We start from the raw sequence: 17,129 nt of genomic DNA, 5'->3' as shown, positions 1-17,129 counted from the left end.
ACGACTAAAACCGTCAATTCCCCCAGCTATAATAAAGTTCCACCTAATAAGCTTGTGGTTCGTATCTACATGCCATAAATGATTTGGTGCCTGTACACTGTACACTCTTCTTTGGAGTCTGTTTTTTGTTCGTTCATGTATTCCATCACTATCGATTCTGTGAAGAGATTCCCTCAATCGTGAACGAGTAATCTATGAAAGGAAATATGAATGAATCACAAAATTAAAACTATAGTTGCAAATTATATTCATGATTCATAACCAATTTGAAGCTATGACCTATTGCCTAATAATAGCTGAAGTTACAAAAAGAGAATGCAGAAAAACTTCCTGAATGTGTATGACAAAAAATAAAGATCAGATTTAAGTACCAGTCTTTGTAAGAATCAGGCAATTTAGGTAAAAATCAAAACATGATCAGAAAAAACCCACCGAGCTAATCATCTATACTATTAAACGAGAAGACCTCATTTTTGGTGTCGCTTCTCTTCTTTCCAGAATAAATTAATCAACACGCCTCTGTGTCATATGTGTACAGTGCATAGTCGCATTTGTCATCCATTCATATGATTATTCAGATTGAGTTATTTTAGGAGAAAAACGAGAAAAAAGGCATCCGGATATATTCCCGTCATTGTACGAAATTTTAAGTCAGATTAGACTTCCGGTTTGCGTTTTTCTGTATACTTTGAACATACATATACTACGAATAAAGTGTATTTTCAGAATTTTATCTGCTATCATTTTCAAGTTTACTATCCACGGCGGTCACATAGTTTATTAAATAGAGATGGTCTGTATACTATATCAATGATCACCATGGGTCGATTAGTAAACTTAGAATTGAAAGTAAATACGCTTTATTTATATAGTAATGAATGTTCATAATATACAGATGAGCGCTAAAATTATTCATGTGAACTTTAATTTGATACTTTTTCTGAAATTCTCCAGTCATTAAATCTTTTACTAATTTTATTGATTACATACAAAAAAAGAAGATGTGGTATGATTGCCATGTTAAGACAACTCTCCACAAGAGACCAAAATGACACAGATATTAACAACTATAGGTCACCGTACGGCCTTCAACAAAGAGCAAATCCCAAACCGCATACTCAGCTTCAAAAGGCCCGAAATGACAATGTAAAACAATGCAAACGAGAAAACTAGACCTTTCACCAGCGGCCTTATTTATGTACAAAAAATGAACGAAAAACAAATATGCAACACATAAACAAACGACAATCACTGAATTACAGGCTCCTTACTTAAATAAATGTTCATAACTTACTAAATGTATGTTAATATTGAAATTGATAGAAAACTAAAAATTGGGAACTTTGGAAATAAAGGTGGAGGGTAAAAAAACATTTTCCTGTCCCCAATAACCTATAACTTATGATACTTTTGCTGAAATTCTCCAGTCATTCTGTATTTTACAAAATTCTTCCAACAACACTTTACATACTTTAAACTACGCTCTGAATGCCCGCGATTTCGCGGGTGTGTTCTAGTACTATTTAATACTAACCATCATCCTGAAAACGGAAATGAATGTTATTTTTGTGCATAGCTACATTTTATGAACTGAAATCAATGTCAAATTGGGTGGGTTTTTTTTGGTCATGTTTTCACCACTGCCTGATTCTTAGGCAGACTGGCACTTAATAAGTAATCTTAGAGTGAAAACTTGTTTAAAGTTGTATGGGTGTCTAAATTAAAAATGATAGAATGTGTTCATACTTTGCCATAACGTAGTATCGAATGTTTTATGTTTAAAAAAATGATAGGTCACCGTGCATTTTTTAAGCTATAGGATGTGACAAAATTGATTTATAAAGGAAAATTCATAACAATGTGATAAGAAGCTGAACTAAATTATAGAATAATATATAAAATATAGCTTTTGGAAAATGCTTCAAGAATATAAAAAGAAAAGATAGTGTTACCGTAGACTATATACTATAGTAAAGTTATAGGTCTGTTCATGTCAAGTTTAAGTGTTATTCTGTCTTTGAAAGTCATCTTTTCTTACACATAAACAACTTGTCAAACTCTGAGGTGTAACATCATCTTGTTGTACCATTGAAATATTACCCTTTGGCGCAAATGAAATATTGTATTTTAAGAGTTGGCGCAAATGTAATATGCTCCGAGAAATGTCGAGTGGAGCGAGGCAAAAATATTTTGTCAGGCTTAGGTGGAAAAAATCTATTGTTCGATGGCCCGTAACAAATTCCCTGTCAAGATTATAAAGAAAATAAAACACATTCACATTCATGATATTATTAGAAATATAACCGAGATTCTTGTACAAATGTAGACACTCTTTTAAAGACCAATAGCATTTTTTTTTCTAACACATTATTCATACCTGAAATAAGTCTGCTTAGGATGCAGTAACAGATTAGTTTTTTTTCAATCTTAGTAACAGATAAAAAATCTAATTGTAAGAACCATGGATAAAGATGAAGTCATATAATTTCTTTTTTTATTATAATTCTTTGAAACTGCAGTAATCCTTTTTGACCATAACCTAACAAATTAAAACTGAGGGAAACGCATTCAATATAAGAGGAGACAACTTCAAATTGTAACACACACAGAAACGGACTAAGCCTTAGACAAAATCCTATGAGTATAACAAATATAACCTCAAAACCAAATACCTCAATTTGGGATAGACAAGTACCGTGACACGTCTTATAGTAATCTTAACTTACACTCAGAAATAAGAGAAAACAAACGACACAACAGAAACACAAAGTTAAAATGTATCAAACACATAAACGAACTATAATATAACAATGGCCATATTCCTGACTTGATACAGGACATTTTTAAAGGAAACAATCGTACTGATACCCCATTTCAATTATTTATGTGTCAGAAAGTAAAAGGATCAAGTGTCAAGTCGGATATTTTTCTTGCTTTTTATAATAATAATTTTCTATTCAGTCCATTGTTGCATACAGCTATACAATGCAATCAGATGATTATCATTAACGATTTTCTATCAGAATGTTAACGTTTGCACCTCACGCATTCGCGTTCTGCTGGGACTATTTAATATAGTCCCCGCACTCTTTGTACATGTATGTATATATACAGAAAAGGTAATGCATGTGGTTAAAGACCTAGTCATTGTTTCTTTTAAGACATGTAGATATTTATAAAAGAAAAGGCAGAAGATAGATGAACTGAACGGTACACACGTACGGAGGGGCGATCGTGTAGTATGTGAATGTTTTCTACTGAGAGCGAACGAACCCGGTACATATACACCTTATCGCTATTTAGTTCAATTCGGGGTAAACAGTCATTTATATAAATTCCTATTTGGGTCAGGCCGACGATAATAGACTTCATCAATAGTGAGCTGAGGGAGGAAAAACTTTTGAAAGCGATCAAGAAACATTGATAGAGTATGATCCACTTTTTCTGAATTAAAATTGAAGTAAAAAAATATTTTGTTTGAAGTATTTACGGTAGGTTAAGCAGGTCTAATTGAAAAGTATCATACATGGTGAATTGTTTAAACAGGGCCCAAGATAGATTGAACTGGATGGAAAATTTGTGTAATTTTAGAACTTATCCGGAATGAAATAAATAGCGATAAGGTGTAAACCCTGGGTCAACGCCATAAACAGAGTTTGATGGCAATAAACCACGGTTATTTATAGTTGTTAATTTCTGTGTCATTAACTGGTCTCTTGTGGAGAGTTGTTTCATTGGCAGTCATCTTCTTTTTTTATAATAATTAATTAATTTTGCTTTTAAAGTGATATAAACTTTGAACGCAATTGATTTTAATTCAAATTTTAAATTATCAGTTCAGAATTGTTTTATCTAAATCATTTTACGATGATCAATGAGGAGATGCATCCTCTGAATCCGCTAGTGCTACCAAATTACATATTGAATTACAAAATATATACCTTTACTCCTCTGACAAACAATAGATTACGAAGCATCAGTTCTCCACATTTTGGAAATTCCCGTACAAGTTGTGACATGCTTTTGTCAAGATCATCATCATCAATATCTGAATATGTCCTAATACCAATACCATATACTCTCATTCTTCTGTACAAAGTGCTTTCAGAAATAGAAAGTAATTTGGCCATATCCTTCACGGAAAAATTCGCCTCTATCAGGTGTTCAAGTATGGATTCGCTTATGTTATACTCCTTTTTAAAAGATGTCCCAGATCCAACTATTTCTTCATTGCCATATTTTATACATTCTACCCTCAATTTCATCATATCAGCTGCATTTGTAAGACCTAACGAAGTCAACTCATATTTAGATAATTTTCCAACTATTCCTGGGTATATTTTCTCTTTTAAAAACTTTGAAATGAATGTTTCCATTCCCAATTTCCTCAAAACTGTCTCCATTATCAAACATTCAATCTCATGTGATTAATAATCTTATGAATCCTGGAATGTTTAATATTTAAAAAAACGCTTCAAAAACCAAGATGTGGAACAGCTTTATTAGGTTTTCACAGCGTTTAGGTTGAATCTGCGTGAAATTACAGTTTTGAATAACGTAATATGTGTTTGCACATAAAGTACATTATGATAGTAATTGCACATAACGTGATAGATATTTGCAAATAATGAAGTAAGTGTTTGCAAATAACGTGACAGGTGTTTGGACATAATGTAATAGGTGTTTGCACATAACTTAATGGATGGTTGCACATAACGTAATAGGTGTTTTCACCTAACATAATAGATGTTTGCAAATAACGTAACAGGTGTTTAGACATAATGTTAAAGACGTTTGTACATAACGTAATAGATGTTTGCACATAACGTAATAGGTGTTTGCACAAAACGCTATACGTGTTTGCAAATAACGTAATAGGTGTTTGCACATAACGTAAAAGGTGTTTGCAGATAGCATTAAACGTGTTTGTACATAACGTAAAAGATGTTTGCAAATAACGTAACAGGGGTTTGTACATAACGTTATAGGCGTTTGCACATATCGTAATAGATGTTTGCACATAACGTAATAGGTGTTTGCACATAAAGTAATAGGTTTTTGCACATAATGTAATAGGTGTTAATACATAACAGAATAGGCGTTTGCACAAAACGTAAATGTTCGCAAAGAAAGTAACGGATATTTGCACATAACTGTTATAGATAATGGAACATAATGTAATAAGTGTTTGCAAATTACGTAATAGGTGTTTGCACATAATGTAATAGGTATTTGCACATAACGTAATAGGTATTTGCACATAATAAATAAATGTTTGCAAACAACGTAACAGGTGTTTTGACATAACTTTATTGGCGTTTGCACATAACGTAATAGGTAGTTGCACATAACGTAATAGGCGTTGGCACATAACATAATAGGTGTTTGCACATAACGTAATAGGTGTTGGCACATAACGTAATAGGTGTTGGTACATAACGTAATAGGTGTTGGCACATAACGTAATAGGTGTTGGCACATAACGTAATAGGTGTTGGTACATAACGTACCGAATGAACGACATCAAATAATAACTGTTTACTGAAAGAATATATTGTTTGGCATAACGCATTTAAAAAAAACCTATACGTATAACATTATTCACATAATATACAAATAAATAAACACAACATAAAACCATCCTATTATAATGTTATGAGGTTTTTATAGAACAAAGATGTATTAAAACAAAACGTTTATGATTTTCAACACAACAATTGTAATTTGTGATAGGACGCACTTATCATCTGATATACAGTACAAAAGAATAGACATATTATATAGAAAATGTGGAAGAACGTAAAGGTGGTTGCTCATAAAGTGTAGAGGTATTTACAGAATATATAACAGTAACAACATAATGTAATGCATATTGCAGATAACAAAGAACAGCAATGCCATATCATATAGTTGTTTGACCAATCAGACAATTAATTTGACATAACACAGAGATGCCGTGTCAGGATATAAAGGTATATGCACATGACATAAAGAAGAAATGACAGGACGTCAAGGCAAAGCGACAAAACACATGAAATATTTACACTATAAGACAGTTCCGGCGTTCCATATGGATTCATCAACATAGTTAAATTGTTATTAGAAAGAGCAGATATAGATCCAAATAAAACTGACAAGGTACGAGATTACGCTCTTTACAGGATTGTCAAACTTTGTCAAATAAAATATACAGATCCCAACAAAATAATACGGTATGAATATATTGATCGAGTAGTACAATTGCTAAATCGTTTGAGACATCAAATAAAAGGAAAGAAAAATGATATTTAAATTACACATATCCTGATACATATTGAAAAAAAAGTAAATGTGATCGATACTATTGCACATGAAAAAACTTTCAACTACGTTACAAATGACGTAGATATAAGCAGCTTTTTCTGTTTCTTTTATATATGCTGTGAGTACGAATTACCATAATAGTGTTGTGTATTTGTTTGTTGAGTTTGACGCCACGTACAGTAATGGCCATACACAGGGGACCATATTATTATTGGTGGAAGATTAGAAAATAAACACAAAGGACAATTGCTCTTCTATAAAATATGCAGAGTGTGTCATGTAAATAAGATTTGAATACACATCACCATGCACAATATTAGGTACACAACTAATTTACTTAAACCACTTTTAAAGTTTCGACGAAATTACGGAAAATTATGAGATTCATTGCCGTCTCGAAATGTTTGCAAATGAATTGAATTTTTACTCTTACCATTTGTATGAACTGTTTTTGTTAACTTTCATACGATGCTATGAGCGCAGTTTTTGATATTGTCCGGGTTTTTTTTTCGAGAGCAACGGGTTTTCAAACAGAGGGTTCTGGTATTTTAATAAAAATTTGAATAAGAAAAAAAGGCATTCTAGACTCTTTCTAGTATATTACTGTCCTTAAGTAAAACATTATGGCATATATTCACAATAAATCATTAAAACATATTATATAGTTACACACTAAGGGATAGGTGTGTCTGGTTAAGTAAAGCTAACGGACGTATCCCCAAAGTGCATAACTGTCTAACACCTGTTGTTAAACCCTCTTTTTTTTTTAATTTTAAATATTAAATGAGAAAGAATGGATAAAATTTTTATTAACAGTACCAGATCCTGATCAATAATAACTTGTATTGTTTTTAACTGGAACCCTTCTATTTACCTTACTATGACATCTTCATACAAACTTTGACAATTGAGTCGATGTTACAAGGGTCAAAGTTGACATTTTGCATATTCCCGTTTAATCCATGTGCAAATATGGAGCAGCAGGTCAAGGTTGGCTGTATCGTGCATTCTTATTACATAACAATACATCATGTTCATGGTATGCAGTTGTCAATATCGACGGGTATAAGATGGACGACATTTTGATTCATTCGTTGGATTTGACCGAAAGATATGACGATACTGCAATACTTATTATCCAAGGTACTTACATGTATCAGTTTAATTAAGGTAATCATACATGTATTTTACATGTAACGGCTTAAAAAATCCTCCCAATTTCTTCTCAACAGTTAACAAACATTCATAGTCGCACATACTGAGGCATATATGACTTTGGATTAAAAATACGACGACCGGACACGCTTAGCATACAACACTATACGTTGCATATGTAGGAATCCACCTTTGTTGTGCAATCCAAGGGGATGGGGTCCTAGAGCTCCTTTTTAACGATTTATAATTTTCAATTGGAACATATGACTGGAACCCCCTTTTTATCTAGGGTTTGTTACCCCTTTTTAAACTGACTGGATCCGCTACGTGGTGCCCTCATTAGTCTTCAACGAACTAAACTTTATATTTATTTTATCATTAAGACTTAGTCCGAATAAAATCTAAATGATTTGAATGTATAATTTAGATAAAAGTTTTCTACTTGTATGTTCTTTAACACATTGCAATATTGAATTAGAATTAAAGCTTCAAGCAAAGTAGTATTTGAATATTTTTTTTTGCTAATAGGAATTGCCTGAAATAGTGTTTTTTAGTATTTTATGAAACAGTTTGTAGTGAATATTATGCGTTAACTATTAAATTCATGTTAAACACAAATTTCTATTTTTCATGTTAAACACAAATTTCTATTTTTCATGTTAAACACAAATTTCTATTTTTCATGTTAAACACAAATTTCTATTTTTATGTCGAAGCAGGGGTTTCAAGACCTTGTGGTCAAAATCCATTGTTAGTCTTGTTTCAGAAATAGAAACTATGAAATATAAAGATAGAACTGGGGTGTAATACTTCGTAGATCAAAATAACTTTTTTTTCTTCAATTTAATGCAAAAGTTCTGTTCGGAAAACGTACATCTACTCTGCATTGTTAAAACAAATTGTATTTAATCCTTTATAAAACGGTCTTTAGAACATAGTGCAGGAAACTCATAATCTGTTCAACTTCAATTCATGCTACTTTTGCTTTTACTGTTAACAATATTTGTTTGGTGAACCCAGGATTTTTTTAATTAGTAGTAAGAAACCTTCTAGACAGCAGTGAGGAATCAGAAAAATGCTATGTGATAAAACATATTCTACTGAAGGAGACCTTTCCGCCTACCAAATCCCCACACGAACACATAAAAATTCTTGAATGAAATACTAAAAAAAAAACCACACACACTTAACCCGCTCCATTTCTATTCAAATAGACAATAAAATTTGAATACAATCTCATAAATAATTATCATAGATTAGCACACTATATGTATGGATGTCTCAATCCGAATTATCTACGATAATTACATCACGAATATATGTTATACTCAGATCGGCGTCCAGTTTCTAATCGACGTCCGTTCCTAAAATCGACGTCCAAATCTGATGTCACAGCTATATATAGCTAAAAATTTAAACAGTTTGCTAAATTCCATATGCTGTTGTTTTTTTTATTGATTTACATCTTGAAAATGTCGTAAATACTACATAGTTGTCCTCAATTCATGTGTTGAATACTGCTAATTAATATCACCAATCTAAGTCTTAGAAGGAAGTTTTTTTTCTAAAAATCAATTTTACATTAATCATTTTTAAAATAGATTAAAATACATTTATACGAAGAATGGTCAAATGCTTCAAACCCGATTAGATTAGATTATGTGATATATACTGAGCCAAAAAAAAAAAAAAAAAAATTTATTACAAAAACATGATTTTAATAACAAAACGGAACTATGAATAGTCAGAAGCAAAACGAATGTTTATCACTCACATTCAATAGATATTTTTTTTATATGGAGTGCAGTAGGGGCCAAGTGTCTAAATTGGTATAGAGTAAAATCACAAAAATACTGAACTTAGGAAAATCAATTCCAAAAGTCCATAATCGCATGGCAAACTCAAATAACAAAACGCAACAAAAACGAATTGACAAGAACTGTCATATTCCTGACTTGGTACAAGCATTTTGAAATGTCGAAAATGGTGGCTTATACCTGGTTTTATAGCGCTAACCCTCTCACTTTGATGACAGTCTTATCAAATTCCGTTTTATGTACATTGATGCGTTAACTAAACAGACACAATAAATAGTCAAAATATTGGTACATCAGTCATCATCGTATAACAATTTTAAAAGGAACAATTCAACAGAACACAAAAAACATCTATCTACAAGCACAATCATTGATTTGTGTGTCTGACGTCAGAACATTTTATACGTCACATAGATCTGTCGTTCAATGTACATACAAATAATTTTAAAATTTACATAGTCAATGTTAGTATACAGGGTAAAAAACTCAAAAGTATGTAAGAATAAATTTCAGAAATAGACCGAGATTTGAAATAGTCCAAGAGTAATATATAGAATTTATAATAATCCACAAATGTTTAATTCCAGTACGCGATTGAATGATTTTGACGTTTATGGTTCAACGTATTTTGTAATTCATAATAGAAATATATCATAATAACACAAAATAGAACAATATTATAATGACGGGATCTGTTATGCAAAATCAATGTATCGAACATGCTCCACGTGCATAGATGACAGATTGGCAGCGATTAGCATTCACTTTAGTGTCTTTTGAATTTGCCGTTTTGGAATTTTATTTCATTGCCTAATTAGTGCATTTTCAATTTGTTTTGAAATTTTGGGAAATGATGCCTCAGCATAAATTCATAGTTAAGAGTATTTGTAGTGTATTTACAGTCCTGGATTTTTACGGATGCGTCGGTTCAGCAAAGCCAATACATGTTCGATCGGATTGAGGTCTGGGAATCAACTTTGCAATTGTTTTGCATTTCCAGTTTGTCTGTATCCTGTATTCTTCCGCCATATTTGTTTCCTGCACATTTTTTTTTGTATAACAACATGTCGTTTAGATATTTTACATATGATATCGAACAACTATTGTGCTTTTTTTTTCATCCTGTATGACCGATCACTTTTTTTTTGGAAGAGTTATTTTTCCGAACACTGTTTTTCCTGTTATAGCGGGAGATATTATGGACATACCTGTGCAAATCGTGATACAAGCATGAAATTTGGTATAAAGGTTAAAAAAATGAAACTTATAAAAAATCCGCTGCTGGCCACAAAAAAAAATCATTTTTTCAAGATGGCCACTACACATTTTGGAAATTGCGTCATAACAAATTAGTCATTATTTGTTACTCCTTTGAAAAGTGTGTTATATGTAAAATCCAATGTTAGATTTGATAAAAAAACAAATGAAAGTTTCTAAATTAAGAGTGGACAATACATAAATGAAACAATTAAATCAGACATAGGTCGGTATTTCTTTGCTATGACTGGAAATGGTAAAGGTTGGTGGATATATTGTTTCTATTAACAATTCTCAATGGAAGAGTTCATTGAGACATCGGTCTGTAATTGTTTGTTATGTCTGGTAATGGTATAGGCTAGTATATATATTGTTCCTCTTAACAATGCTCCATGTAACAGTTCATTCAGACATAGGTTTGTCTTTGGTTGTTATGTCTGGTAATGAAATAGGCTAGTAGATACATTGTTTCTATTTAACAATGCTCCATGGAACAATTCTTTCAGACATAGGTTTGTATTTGTTTGTTATGTCTAGTTATGGTATAGGTTGGTGGATATATGGTGCTTGTTTACAATGTTCGTGGAACAATTCATTCAGACATATGTCTGTATTTGTTTGTTATGTCTGGTAATGGTATAGGCTAGTAGATATATTGTTTCTATTGACAGTACGCCGTGAAACAATTCATTCAGAATTAGGTCTATATTCGTTTGTTATGTCTGGTAATGGTATAGGCTAGTAGATATATTGTTTCTATTAACAGTACTCCGTGAAACAATTCATTCAGAATTAGGTCTATATTCGTTTGTTATGTCTGGTAAGGGTATAGGTTGGTGGATATTGTTTCCTATTCTTACGTAATTGGTTTAATCCATATCTTTTCTAAAGCAGACACGTATGGTTTCCGGACTCGTTAAAACAAATAAAGCAAGGGTTACCGCTATAGAACCAGGTTTAATCCACCATTTTCTACATTTGAAAATGCATGTACCAAGTCAGGAATATGACAGTTCTTGTCCATTCGTTTTTGATGCGTTTTGTTATTTTATTTTGCCATGTGATTATGGACTTTCCTAATTGATTTTCCTCTGAGTTTAGTATTTTTGTGATTTTACTTTTTACCTTTATATTTGAGTTGTTGAAGGAGTATTTAATTAATCTTTTATATTTTATGTAAAAATCAACGACTACAGTCTATCTATCAGGGTCGTATATTATAACGTATGTTCTGTATAAGCTTTCAACATATTATCATTTCTAGTCATTTTATAACTGCAACCGTGTGTTACACATGACAATAGTTGTTGAAAATATAAAAAGAAAACTGATAATAGTCCAATCGTTTCAAGGATACACAAGTATCATGATCAGCTTTCATATATGCTTTTTGGAGCGTTCTTGATGAAAGAAAATCAAGAAATGTGCTTGAGACGCATGAAACTTTTGAAAGTGTCAGTTTCCCTTCTTCTTACTGTTCTAAAGGTTTGTAGGAAAGTTAAAAAGAAAAATTAGGTTATGTAAACACATCCTTTATATATATAAGATGTGATATGATTGCCACTGAGACAATTTTCGACAACATTCTACAACGTTACAAATGTCGTACATGTTAGCAGATTGTTTGTTTTTATGGTATTGTGTGGACAGCTGATGATATATGATCATATCTAGATTGCCTTGACGGAGACCTATTTGTAGAAATCTGACCTTAATTATACCAACTGTTATAATAGGAGTGTGATACAACTTACCATGATATTGTTCGTGTATTTGTTGCACTATGCAGCTTCTTTCAATAATAATGGTTATTCCATGGCGACTAGTTTTGTTGGTGGTGGAAGCTAGAGTAAACAGACGGAACAATCGACTTTTTTTTATAACTTGCAATCTTTGTGAATTTAAAAGGAATTTGTTTTTTTACACACGTTATATATTTAATCCATAAGTACAATTCCATAAAAAATGCGATGGATAAACATCAGTTTGCAATTCTTTAATTTCGAATTTGTGGCCAGTGTTATTTTGTTTTTGACTATAATCATGCGTATGAAAAAGTGTTTTTAAACTTATGTATAATAATACGAGCATTACAAACTTTTCATTTCAGGATGGTTATACTCCCTTGCACAGAGCTGTTAAAGGTGGATTCATCAACATAGTTAAATTGTTATTAGAAAGAGCAGATATAGATCCAAATAAAACTGACAAGGTACGAGATTACGCTCTTTACAGGATTGTCAAACTTTGTCAAATAAAATATACAGATCCCAACAAAATAATACGGTATGAATATATTGATCGAGTAGTAGAATTGCTAAATCGTTTGAGACATCAAATAAAAGGAAAGAAAAATGATATTTAAATTACACATATCCTGATACATATTGAAAAAAAAGTAAATGTGATCGATATTATTGGAAGAGTTATTTTTCCGAACACTGTTTTTCCTGTTATAGTGGGAGTTATTATGAACATACTTGTGCAAATCGTGATACAAGCACGAAATTTGGTATAAAGGTTAAAAAAATGAAACTTATAAAAAATCCGCTGCTGGCCACAAAAAAAATTCATTTTTTCAAGATGGCCACTACACATTTTGGAAATGGCGTCATAACAAATTAGCCATTATTTGTTAATCCTTTGAAAGGTGTGTTATATGTAAAATCCAATGTTAGATTTGATAAAAAGCAAATGAAAGTTTCTAAATTAAGAGTGGGCAATACATAAATGAAACTTAAGGTGACTTCCAGTCTCAAAATGCCGGCAAAAAAGTAAAAAAAATCAATTTTTATACTTTAACGCAATTTCACAAGGGATGTAAATCCTTAAAAGATGTGTTATATGTATAATCCAATGTAACTTATGATAGAACGTTAAAAAAGCTTCTTAGTACGACAAAACAACACATAAATGAAGAAAAATAGTGGTTTCCGGTTCCAAACGAAGAACATATTTTAAAATTTTTATCCACTTAACAAGTAATAACACTCTTTGTTAAGTTTAAATGCCTAGTATGGTTAGAAACACATGTTGCTCGTCCTTTAATTATCTGACAGTTGACTATACAACAACCAGTACAAGGAGCACAGAATGGTAGCATTTACAGTCACAAACACAGCTGGATATTTGCCTCAGCATTTCAAAAGTTCCCTGACACGAGGATGTAACGGCAGTCAAAGAAGTCCATCTCGGTTTCCAACTATCATTGGTTCTTTCTTTCAACTAACCCCAGTGTTCATGACTTGGTACATTTATCTGTCAAATACATGGATCAGGATGAGCTAAAACAACATCCTCTTGATTTACTTCTCTTTTGATGTGCTCTGGAAAAGAACCTCCTGTAGGCGAAATTGATGCACAGTGCCGCTACTTCCTGGCCAACAATTCACATCTTGCCTCACTTCATACTTAAGCCAAAAAAAAAGTCCTTTACATCTGGATAACCTTCCGTTGTAAGCCAAAGTGACCTCTTTCCTTTCCCACGATAATTCGACGAAGTGTCATATCCACTGAATGCATGGACGAAAGAAAGAGCAGCTACACAGGGACCAAACGCATTTGATATGCCATGTACAGGAAGCCATCAAAAGTCTTTATTTCTTCCATAGCCTATCCACAATGTGTTCTAACTAGTTTTGCGATTGCTGCAATTATTGTTAACATTACAGCTGTGTCAGTACTAAGTACCTACAATTACATTGTACAACACTTCTCATAATCATGCCGAACATGGACAAACATTCGTGTATCTGCTTCTTGATGATTACAAGGGTAGATAAGACGTATCCTTATTGAAGTTGCAAAGAATTTTTTCACCATGAGTAATATACACATTTTTATTAGTCTCTTACAAATCTTTTCGTTTCGTTGTCATCTTCACAGAGAAAACGACTTCAAACCCTTGGTGTTCTGCCAGAACCGACACCTTTCCATCTGGCTAAAAAAACTAGCCTTTAAATTATTCATTTAGTAAACATCAAATACAATGTCTGCTCTTGAATACTTATCGATGCAAGATTATGTGTAAGGCAGTATGACATTATTTGCATAATTATCAACAATGTTTGCCCAACTTTGTGATCTAGAATGAACCATTGCTGCCGCACCGACGATAAATGCGTCCGAATTTGGATCAGCAAATTGCAGATTGTTTCAGGTAAATCCATTTGCTGCGATTTAATACAACTATGTCAAGAAACTTCTTGTGATAAAGACGGAGGAGCAGTTTGGTTTTTATGGATAAAGAAATATTCCAAGTAAAAGTGTCTACTGTGACAAAAATTAAAAGTCTAGAAAAGTTTCCCAATCACTTTTAAGGTTCTCTAGCTATGTTTTTGACAAAGACGTTTCCAGTTTCATTTTGCGACCAAAATAGAAAGTTGTTATTTTTTTATTTGGTGATAAAAAGCAGATTCTCCTTCGTTTTGTATTTGCTTCAAAACATCTTCGTATTGTTTGGACCAATATCTTGGAGTTAATTTATATATCTCACCTGTTTAACAATTTCCTAAATGGAGTATTTGTTTTTTTACAAATCTGACGACTCTTCTAGAAATTAATTTTTGAACTGGTTCATCACTTTACAAAGCCTTTAAAGTGGTTTAAAGACATCTTTTTTGTGTTTTTTCAAGAGTCTTCATCAGGTTGTACGTCTATTAAAGAATGACCCAAACCACAAGATCTTTTAAACATTTCTTCTAGTATACTGACTCCATCCATCCATTTGTCTAAATGGTATCTTCGGTTAATCCTAGAGCACCAATATCGCCCTTCACAATTGCATTATTATGTTTTTGTGCCTGATTAATTGTGTTATGACGGTTTGTAAAGTACGAAATCTCACTCATGAAATGAGCATAATACCAAAATCAGAACAAGGAATGGAACTGTAGTCAATATGACTCTACTTCTTAACAACAGTCTTTAAAATCATTGAACGTCACAGAGTCATGACATAGTTATATATTCTGAGTTTTACTTTCATACTTTGAAATTCACAGTTCAAGCAAAAGACATGCAGGTTTCTGATGCGGCTGTCTAGTCCTAGGTACATTTGAACAAACATAAAAAGAATCTGCCGTTCTTGGTCTTAGTAAGACATGTCCATTCCCTATCACGCAATATATAACTCAGAGTTTTATTAAAAGTCATAACATTTCAATGTGCATTCCACCAAACATGACGATTAACTTATCTGTTCCATACAAATCAGGCCATTCCCAGTGAAATTGATTAGGCATTTCTAAAAGTGGCTGATCTGCAGTTACAATAGGTGTTTCTGTGGAGTTTAAAACATTTTTGCCTAATCCATCGAATACCTGAGAATTGCCTGGCAGTGCATACAAATCGCTCTTGGTGTCGATAAATATTTTGCAATTGCGCAAAAGTGTTAAACACATGTGTATCATAACCTTGAACAATGTTATTAAACAAATTCATAATATCATTAAATATCAAAAAATATTGAATATATAGTAAATGGTTCAAATGATTTTGAAAGAATTTTGTATTATTTTCGCGCAAGCGCTAATACTGGATATGTCAAATCTTCATTTTAATGAATATAGGATGTAAGGAAGATAGCCGCCAAACCTGATGATTTGTTTTTTTACTAAAAGGAAGTCGAGGAAAGTTATTTTTAGAAAAATCAATATTTTTAAACTGAAGAAAACAGCAATTTTAGAAAAATGGCTGTGGTCATCTTGAAATATTTTTTTTCTTAAAAAGTATATAATAATGATGCTCTGTGGACATTTTCATGCTTGTACCACTATTTGCACAATTCCCTCGATTTTGCTTGCTAATATCTTCCACTATTATTACTTCTCTTTATATAATAAGCTAACGTCAATGAAACCGACAAATTTATTTTTCCAAATTGCTAGTTACATCTTTAAGATGTTGTTCTCATTGGTTCGAAGCAACATGCAGACTCAATGTACGAGTTATTTCCCCTTCTGTATTTTATATAAAGAACATGTATTTGTAGCTAGTGATCAACAAATGATAGAGCCCTAGGTAGTGCCCCTGCAGCTTTTGCTAATTTAACAGAGGATAATTATTTGTGTACACCAATTTGAAGCATAGGTATTGCCTGGTAAAGAAATGACATTATTTTTTGTCATCGGTACGGCAGATTTATTTAAAGGGCATAATCTCCCCCTTTGACGCATTTTCTTCCCTTGAGGAATCTGCTCTTTTCGGTCATGTGTAAATAAGACTAAATAAATGGCATATTACCCTTTTTACCTAGTAAGTAATTTCTTTTACATATAATGCATCACTGTTGAATAATTGTTAGATTGTTTCAGGACAGTTAAAGAGCATGAACAAGTTTGTGGCAGTAGCCCAACATCATATATCAGCAAAAAATGAAGTTCAGAAAATAACAATATTTCAAACCATGGAAAATTCTGAGGAATGCATATCATTTCATATGCAATGACTCTTTAGAAGAATATTATTTCTTAAAAACATTCAAGAAATTAAAGAAAAATGACTTACATAATGTTATATCACTCAGTCACCATCGAAACCAATATAATTACACAGAAAGAGGTCTATTTGAAGTGGGATGAAAGACATAACGAGACA

The 17,129-nt window shown here is 32.2% G+C and overlaps 1 protein-coding gene across 1 annotated transcript in view; it reads left to right on the top strand.

Moving 5' to 3' along the window:
• The window catches only part of LOC134727777 (uncharacterized), a 281,854-nt gene that overhangs the window by 176,402 nt on the left and 88,323 nt on the right, over positions 1-17,129 (top strand). The gene's annotated exons all lie outside the window — the stretch shown is intronic.

Source organism: Mytilus trossulus, chromosome 8 (genome assembly GCF_036588685.1).
Source record: "Mytilus trossulus isolate FHL-02 chromosome 8, PNRI_Mtr1.1.1.hap1, whole genome shotgun sequence".
Taxonomy (NCBI): domain Eukaryota; kingdom Metazoa; phylum Mollusca; class Bivalvia; order Mytilida; family Mytilidae; genus Mytilus; species Mytilus trossulus.
This window is presented reverse-complemented; position numbering and strand designations above follow the sequence as displayed.